The sequence below is a fragment of the Psammomys obesus genome, unplaced genomic scaffold, assembly GCF_907164565.1.
Source record: "Psammomys obesus unplaced genomic scaffold, mPsaObe1.curated_primary_1811, whole genome shotgun sequence".
In the NCBI taxonomy this organism is placed as follows: Eukaryota; Metazoa; Chordata; class Mammalia; order Rodentia; family Muridae; genus Psammomys; species Psammomys obesus.
This window is the reverse complement of record NW_026592666.1, coordinates 13286257-13295674: the sequence shown is the minus strand read 5'-3', so window position 1 is coordinate 13295674 and position 9418 is coordinate 13286257. Positions and strand designations below refer to the sequence as shown.

The following is a 9418-nucleotide window of genomic DNA, read 5'->3' as shown; positions in this document are numbered from 1 at the left end:
TGGCTGAATCTTCAGGTATGGTTTACAAATGGCTAACCAGTGCTGTGCCCAGCAGGAAATTTCACTAGCTGCTCAAAAACAGTGCGGTCAGCTACACCCCAGAGGGACCTTCTCCTTCCCCAGAGCAGGTCTGTGCTCTGGATGGTCATCTGTTCAGAAGAGTTATAAAGACTGCCACATGCCCACTGACGTTAGACCTTGTCATGAGAGTGCAGCAGATTTCAAGGAGTCAGGGTGCTTCCTCTTTCCCTCCGTACTTTGGTCTTTTGGGTCTTTCTCAGCACCACTGGGTGTGTTTTATTACTATATTGAAATTATAACGGCCTGGGTTCATCTGAAATGTTAACTTAGCATCTAGACCAGATGGTACAGGCTTGGAACGTCACCTCCCAACACTGGCAGGACAGCTGGCCATCAGTTGTTTGGGGGTTCATTCTGATGACATTGTTCCCAATGCTGGTTTTAAACTGCCCTTCTTATCCACCCGTTCACTTTGCAGCCACGAAGCCTGACGAGGGCCAGCCCCAAGCCTAGCCAGCGGTAGCCTGAAATTGGAGAGTGGAAAGCACCCTTGCCAGTCAGGTGTTTCCCTGTTGGAAAAGAAAAGTTAGCGGTGTATATAGTCGGCCAGTCCCCAGCCCCACCCCAGCACGTGTGTGTGCATGCACGCGCACACACGCGCGCGCGCGCGCACACACACACACACTGCCCACACGACCCAGGGTGGAGCCAGGGGCAATGCAGTGAGCTTCTGACAGCTGATGTGTATAGCCGGGGAAGAGAGCATGCATGGCAGCTTATGTCCTCACCCACTGGGGACAGAGGATGCCCAGGAGCAGGCATCTGTTCAAGGACACTGGGATCTGTGAGTGGCACTCAGGACCAGGATCTAGCCCTGAGTGTAATGGAAGTTCTGGTTTCTTTGTAAACTCGGTTATGTCATGTAAATGTGTGTTTGTTTTAGCCCCAAGTGTGGGCTTTTAGTTTGGACTTTAGATTGTCCACAGCTGATAACTGTGCCGTGCAGGGTGTGGTCTCTGCAGCTGCGAAGGGCCTGCCTCATGCAGCACGGAGAGGGGGGTGGTCTGGGGTTCTGAGGATATAAATATGAGAGCTCAGAGAAAGTGCCGTGTGGTGTTGGTGTGCGGCGGTCTGGGGAGACCAGAGACAGTCGGTGTGGCAGTTTGGAGACAGACGGAGAAACGTTTCACCACAGCAGCTTGGAGGAGACTGATGGCTGCATCTGCTGTTGAGAGAGATTGGGATAGCCTTTAAAGAACCCCTCAGCCTCAGCAGCTGGAAGAAGTAAAGGGGCCTGTGCCCCCTCTCCCCACTCACCTTCTCTCTCCTAGGGTGCAAGGGTTAGTGAAGGGGAGGTAGAGGCCTAAATTCCCCAGATAAAAGAGAGTTTAAAAACGAGCACAACACCTGACAGAAAACCCAGAAGAAATCGTATTGGATGCCCAGCTAAACACACACAGGACAGGCAGGCAAGCTCCTGAGCTCGCCAAGACCCAGGAAGGCAGAACTGCTCTCTGGGAGTTTTAGGGTCCCTGCGCTGATCTGAACCTGTCCCATCCACTTTCTGTAACCAGCGAGTGGCAGCAGGAGAGCCCAGCTGAAAGGAGAAGGCCGAGCCTGCCAGGACGCCCGGCCCCATCTCATCACATCCATATTCAGAGATGCCCGCTGTTTATCCAGAGCATCTGCCCAAACCCACAGAAGAAGGGGCGCTCATAAAGAAACAACTGTCTGGGTCAAGCTGGGGGAGGGGGGACAGACAAAAGGAAGGAGCAGCTCCCCAATTACTTCTGGGACTTGATGTCAACAGCTTCTCCCTCAAATCAGACTTTTTTTTATTAGCCTTTCAGATGAACGACTTGGGAAAGGAAGACAAAAACTGAAGAAGCAGAAAACAGGCCTTTGCACAGCCGGTCCTTACATGATCTATTTGAAGCAAATGTGCCTGTCACTCAAACTGTTTTTAAAGAAGGAACACTGAAAAAGATGGGGCAGACACACAGAGCACACGCAAGACTGGATGGATGACTGACAGGCAAACAGACAACAGTTGTGGTTTTGTTTGGGCTTTTTCAGCTCTGCCGCTCAGCTATATGCCTTGCCCAAAGCTAAATCTACTGAAAAACTTCACTATACAGGAACGGCCGTAACGAGCATGTATATAACTCAGCCGTGCAACAAGAACTCCCCACACTCACAAAATGTGCAGGAGCGGCCCTGGGAAGCCCAGAGCTGACTGAAGCAAGGCCTGTCAACCCACGTCCTTAAAGCCTGTCCCTAAAGCCTGTCCCCATCCCTTTAGCCCAGGGCACAGGAAGGAGATCCGAACAAGGGAAGCTGTGCCATAGACATAGAGAAAGAAGTTTAAGTTGGTTGAGCAAACAGAAAAGTGAGAGATTGACGCGAGCCTTCTTCTGATTTACTTTCCATTATTTGAGAGCTGACTCCCTTCCCCTAAATAGAAACCCATGAGCTGAACCTGGACGGGGAGGGGGGCAGGGAGTTCCTCAAATGCCATATTTTCTGCGCGTTTACCCTGCTGGCTTAGAGCAGGCACATGCACACACATCACAGCACAGCGACCCCCTCTCCCCCACCCCGCCCCCAAAGAAAAGGTTGCTGCCCAGCCCAGGGCACTCCAGGGTTTTAGAAATGACGTCAGCGCCGCCCCACCTGCCCCATCCCCTCACCCCCACCCCACACTCCCCCCACACCCTCGGCTGTCACCACTGGCGGAGCCACGAAGTCCTGGGCCCACACTGCAGGAGCTGCTGCAGCAGGAGGCTTCCCAGAATTTGACTTGATGTTATTTTCTCTAGCTCGGACTGTTCTTTTGAATCATGCGCCGTGTCCATCTGATGTGTAATCCTCATACGTGTGCGCTGTTACCCACCCAGAACTTCCTTCAGTGTCACATATATACACAAGTCTGTCAGTGAGCCCGAGCTTGCATCAAGCTCTGTGCCATCGCTGCCTCAATTTTACAGGAAGAACACATGGATGCCAGCCTGCCCTAGTGTCTCCAGGCCCGGTGCCTCCGCCCCCAGCCCCCTCAAGCCCTTACCGTCGTCCGGCTGGAGCTGAGGGGGGGCTCAGGCGACTCAAAGGCTCTGTCCAGGCCGGGGCGGTCGCAGGCTGGACCGGCGTGTGCAGGTGGGAGGAGCGCGCGGCAATGCGCTCAGGGACCGTGATAGGTGCATGGCGGCGGCTGGAGGAGGCGGCTCGACTCCGCAGCACGGCCGCGAGTCAGAGCCTGGGCCCCTGGACCACAGAGCTGCCGGCTGGCTGGCGGCTGGCGCGAGCTGCGCTGCGGAGAAGCAGCAGGAACCGGCTGCCAAGGTCCCGCCTCCCGAGCGAGCGCGCTGGCCGCAGCATCTTCCCTGGCACCAGCATTTGCACAGATCCTCCGAGGCCGCTGCTGGCTCCGCGCGCTCACTCCAGCCCTCCCGGGGGACAGTCTCCAAGTTAACTTTGAGTCTATTCCTGGTGCAGGCCAAGCAGCCGCGTTTCCCAGACCCCAGAGACCACCGGAAGACACGACTGCGCTCCCTCCCCGAGAGAAGGGGGCGGGGGGGGGGGGAGAGACAAAGAAACAGAGACAGAGACAGAGAGAGGTGGTTCTCATAGGAAAGATTTGTGCAAGGTCAAAGAGCCTCATTCAGGAAGAAGCGGCCACGCACTATTCACTTGGGCAACTATGAAGGTGCGATTCATTTTCCCGTTTGGCAGATGTGGAAACTGAGGCACAGGAAAGTTAAGAGGCTGGGATGGGTAACGCCGTCCCTCACAGGCCAAGTGGAACTGAATACAGACATGTTGGTAGAACGGAGAAGGGAAGAGGCTGGCTGGGAGAGCAGAAGACACCAGACCTTTCTCTGGCCTGAAAAACTGTCCATATATTCGTGTGCCTGTGTGTACAAAACCGCACAGTTCTTTGCTGGCCGAGCACCTCGCTATGTGAGCGGTCCCCAACCCCAGCCACACAGTAGCATCTTTGGGAAGCTCTAAAGATGCACCATGCACAGCTCCATCCCAAGCCAGCCAGTGTCGTTTATCTCCGTAAGGTCCTGACTTCCCTGGTCCCAGAACAGTGCAGGCCCACCGTCCGACCGTCTGCACGCCATTGCTTTTACACAAAGTGCACTCCTGGACTAGGGGCTTGGAGCAAACACTTAGGAAGATGGGAGCCCACAGCCAGAACTCACAGAGAAGAGGCGGGGCTGTGGGGTTGTGGGGGCTGCAGTCTCTGTGGGAGAGGAAAGGAATTAAGAGATGCACCACCATCACCCACGATCATTAAACTCCCACGCTGTTCTGTGCGTGCAGAAGCTGTCTCCTGGGGTAACGAGGGCCTGGTGCATAAGCAGGACCAGGCGTGCAGAGCCACCTGCAGCCAGGGGCTGGACCACCCACAGGGTGCTGGCCATTGCCCTCCACACCTGGCCTCGAAGCAGCACCTCTCCCCATGTTCCCCACAGCTTCTCAGCCAACATCATCTTGGCTCTGACAGCTCATGGACCCGGTAACTCAAGGATGCAACCAGCACAGGAGAGCTTCATTCCTCTGTTTCTGTGTTTACTTAGCCTGCAAAACGGTGAGCTCCAGTCACATATTTCCTTACACTGGACTTTGCTCAGATTCTCTCTGTCCTGGGGGTTGGCAGGGCTGGGGACCCCCTCTGAGGGCACAGCCTGGGTTGCAGGGTGAAAGGCAAATACCCCATGGAGAGCAAACTTGTCTGCAGTTGAAAACCACTATTCTAGTAGAAAGGTCAGAACCCAGTGACCCCCACGCAGCCCTGTAGGGGTGGCCCGGGGGTACTTTGTTAAAGGAACAGGAACTTGCAGCTCCTATATAAACTCTTGACCCCTGTAACCTCCCCGGCTTGATCTGCCCCATGACTATGCACCTCAGTGGACACTCGTTTCTTTGGGTCTGTCTTCTGCAGTCCAGGAGACTGTGGGGTTCACCACCACATCCTAGCTAAAGCACCTGCTTTAACTTGTTGGACCGACTGGCGAGATGAGGAGTGCTGGTGGCAGTGGGGATGGCGAAGGCACTGACTTCTCCACAGTGTGGCTGGCACTGACAGGGGCAGACCAGCACCTTTTTCCATTGCTGACCTGGGCTTGGCCTGGGGACACCAAGGAAGTCTGGCTTGCCCGCCCCTCACTGTCTTCAGAGAGCCTCAAGCAATGGCCGGCAGGGTATTCCCAGACTCCGAGCCCAGAACCGGGATGGGGCAGCCACTAGCTGAAAGCCCCGGGACACCGGAAGTTCTGTGAGGCCTGGAAACTGTTCTCCCAGGGAGGCCGTTATCTTAATTACAATGACACTGCTGAAGGCTTTTCAGGCCCTCAGCAGCTCCCTGAACCATTAAACACAGCTGCCTAGTGGAGCAGCAGAAAGGTGGTTGAGATTGAAAGGCGGAGCTGCAGCTCGGCGTGCCCGTGCCCGGGGTTGATTCTGGGTACTGCTGTCATGCTCACTGAGGCCACTACCCAGGGACAGTGAATTCCTGTCTGCTAGGGGACACCATGCCCATGTGTGCCAGAGCCCCTCCACCTGGAGGGGTCGCCAGTGGGTGGCAGTGTAGAAGAGGTTTCCACCCTCCCTTTGGCCCACACTGGTTGCAGCCTTTCCCCCAGCAAGGCCAGGCAGAGGCCATTCACATCCGTTATGCTGGCAAGCGAGTGTGAGCAGGGGTTCCTCGCCGCCCAGCTGCAGCAGTCCACCCTCTAGACGGCCAAAGAGCGGCCTTCTCCGGAGAGGAGGAGGGTCAGGTCAGTGGAGGAAGGCTGAGCCTGGAGGCCTCTGGAGGCTGGAACCTGCCAGTCTGCTGCCGTGGCTGCCATGGCGCAGAACAGTCTGTGGATTCCACTGTCCTCCTGGGTTCACGCCTCACAGACTTGTCTGAGAAGCAACTGGATCCCAGGGACTCTGACCTCATAAGCGGTTTTAGTCCCTTGGTGGCCTTGTTACATGGCACTGAGAGGGTGTGTCCTGGAAAGGGGGTGTGGGTGTGGGGGGGACACACATTCATGCACACCCCCGAGCTCGTGTCTCTTTTCTCAGCCACTCTCTACCTTATTTTTGAAAACAGTCTCTCCTTGAACCAGAAGCGCACCATTTTGTGCACACCGATGGTGAGCAAGTCCAAAGTCCCGTCTCCACCCACAGCAGAATCACGGACGATCGCCGCCACACCAGGCTGAGCACTGAGCATCTGACACGTCCTCACGCACGCTCCTCACCTGCCCGGCAGCTCCACAGCCCCGACAGGCTGCTGAGCTGACAGCTTGCCGCTTGGTGACAACAGCTGAGGACACTCTGGTTCCCAGCTTCCTGCCTCAGCAGGGACCTGAAGCTGCCATTCCCCTCACATCCTCAATCAGGAGCCGAGAGCAGTGACGTACACGCTAGTGGGCGGAAGGCTCCCTCACTTCCACCGTGCAGGCTGCCCTGTGCCTCCCACAGTGGGAGCACCCGCCCCGCTTATCTTGATCAAGACAAGCCCTGCAGATACAGCCATGGACCAACCTGATCCAGAAGATCCCCCAAGGCTCTGCCCAGGGGATTGCAGATTGTATCAAGTTAACAAAGATAAATGTCACACTCAGATTTTACTGTTAGCCTGTGGGCTAGCTGTCCACACAAAACACCATGCTTGGCCTCTGACACCTGCAGCAGGTTCTAGAAAGGAACCCTAAGCTCGCCTTTCAAGTCGAAAGTCTTCAAAACTAAAATTCATCCAGAATCTGAGGACAGAAGTTCTAGGCCCGGGAGAGGCCGCGTTGATGGGAACGTAAGACTTCAGCCACCTGTCTGCAACCTTCCCACTCTGGAAATCAGCTCTCGCCCTGAGTACACCAGGTCCCAGGCCTGGGCCATGCAAGGCCTGTGGAATGATGGTGCCGCGGAAAGCTGGGAGCCTCCTGGGGCCTTGCACTTGACTTGGCTAACGTAACGTTTCTTTGCTGTTGCTCCTGTCTGCCTCTCTTACCAGGTGACTTCCTATGGGCAGGAAGCAGCACTGTCTCGCTGATGTCACTAACCCTGCTCCTGTCAGTGCAGTACCTGATGTGATGGTTAGCTGAGATGCTCAGCCCTACGTAAGCTAGGGTTACCTGGGAAGGGTGGGCAGTGAGGGATGGTCCAGGCCAGGGCAGCCCGTTGCTTATCTGTGAAGGGTTGTCCTGACTACATTGGCGGAGAATACTCACTACTATGGACCGAAGCATCCACGAGGCACAAGGTTTGAACTGTGAGAGTGGAGGAAGAGCCTACTCTTCCTCAGCTAGGTGGCTCAGCTAGTCGTAAACGTGCTTGTCTGATTGGAGCCGCATGGCAGAACGAGGAGTCTCCCAAAAGTCATCCTTTGACGTCCACACGCACTAGTGCTACGCCACATGTGACCAACACACACACACACATACACACGCGCACACGCACACACACACACACACACACAAGATCAAAGTGATGTTTACACAGTGCTATGTTGAGAATTTAGGTTTCTGTGAAAACACAGAAATGATCTGTGAATCTTTGTTTTAACCCAAGGTATGGAGCAGGGGGCTCCTTCAGATTGTCCACAGCAGCTGACTGATTCGCCTCATGCTCTAGCTGGGGAGTGATTTTACCAGTGGAAGATAGTTTCTGCAAGTGTATGATAAATGCTAGAGCCCCAAGAGGTGCTGTGGAGGTGGCATCTGCTGCTGCCCTGCTCCTCCTGTTCCCCTGCTGTTCCTGCTGCTCCTGCTGCTCCTCCTGCTCCCCTCCTGCTCCCTGCTGCTCCCCTCCTGCTCTCCTCCTCCTGCTCCCCTCCTGTTCCCCTCCTGCTCCCCTCCTGCTCCCTCCTGCTCCTTCCTGCTCCCTCCTGCTCCCCTGCTGCTGTTCCTACTGCTCCAAAGAGCTAAACACAGGAAGTAGTTTAAGGAGATTGATGCCCCCTTTCTTTTCTAACCTTCTTTCTCTACTTCCTCGTGTTGGTAGGTTGGAAAGGATAGAGGTGGTGTGGGAGGTGAGGAGAAGAACCCAAATAAAGTACCGACAGCCCGGCTACACAGTGGAGAAAGGAAGCTGAGTGTGTACACATGACTATTGTCTTCACTGGGGGCGTGACACAGCCTCGAGTTCCCGAAACTGGTTCCCCATGATGACAAACTATAACTTGGAACTGTAAGCCAAGTAAGGCCTCCCTCCATTAAGTTGCTTTTGCCATGGGTAGCCAAAATGATGGAGTAGGAAGCACACCAGATGAGTGGTGAGCCCCGCGTGTCCTGAGCAGTCCACAGGCTGCTGCTGCCATCCCAGTGTGTGTCACTTCATACTTGGCTTTTGGAACAAAGCTGACACTATCAGTGGTGACTCAGGGAACAGGGGTCCACAGGACACCTCTCTTCCTGAGTACGAGCACACAAAAGGTGCTCCCCACTAGTCTTTTGTCTTTCAGGAGAGAGGATGTGAACCCCAATTCTTTACAACAGTGTGGACCAGGGCTGGAGGCTGGCTAAGTGGGTAACGTGCCTTCTACGCAGGCGTGAGGTCCTGAGCTCAGCAACTCAGCAGTCAAGTAAAAAGCGGGGTGTCCTGCCTCTGCAGAGCCACAGACAGGCAGATACCGGAAGCTCCCTGACCCCTGCCAGCCTCGTGCCTCACTGAGCTCCAGGTTCACTGGGAGACCTTTTCTCACAAAGGGAGGTGGGGAGATGGGGAAGAGACCCAGCCACATCCTCCCTCTGGTCACACACGTGAGCACACCTGAGCTGGTAAACGCACACACATATAAACACGCGCCTTGCCAAGATGTACACACACTCACACACACACACAATAAGAACTACTTTTTCTCTGGCACCAATGGTGGGGCATACATGTAAAGAGAACAGAAGTTTGGAGAGATGAGACTTACCTCTAGCTGTCAGTCAGATCCAAGGGTTGCCTGGCTCTACAGAACCCTCTAGAAGCAGAATTGAACAGCCTACAGCTGGAGCAATTAAGAAGAAAGCAGGAAGAAGCACCATTCCAAAATGACAAGCTGTTCCTTTGAAGATACAGCAGCCTCTACATCTGTCAAGCTGCCCTCAGTTAGAAGCCACACCCTTATCCCAGCCCCTCCTGGAGCATCTACGGCCCTCTCCAGAACTCTTTCTTCAGAGACACACTGGTCACAAAAAGCTGCCTGCTCTTGCCAGATGAGCTGCTGACAACAGAGCAAGCCATGTCCAGGGAGTTAAAGAGGCATTTGGGGATTCTGCAGACAGCTGGCAAAGAGGTCTGCACTGGGGCACTTGTCTGAAGTATACCAATTCCCTATTGGCTTCATACATTGAGCTACTTTTTAAGGATAAGAACTTGAGTCTGAACCCCAAAACTCCCAATAAAGAAAATTTTA

General features: G+C 54.7%; 1 protein-coding gene across 3 annotated transcripts in view; it reads right to left on the bottom strand.

The window, feature by feature from the left end:
* The window catches only part of B3galt5 (beta-1,3-galactosyltransferase 5), a 53566-nt gene that overhangs the window by 28682 nt on the left and 15466 nt on the right, over positions 1-9418 (bottom strand). Inside the window, exon 1 of one of the 3 annotated variants that reach the window (XM_055614997.1) lies at positions 3086-3300. The exons of the other annotated variants lie outside the window; for them this stretch is intronic. The gene's annotated coding sequence lies outside the window, so the exon portion shown is untranslated. Of the gene's footprint in view, positions 1-3085; positions 3301-9418 lie in introns of those variants that run through there. 3 annotated transcript variants of the gene reach the window in all.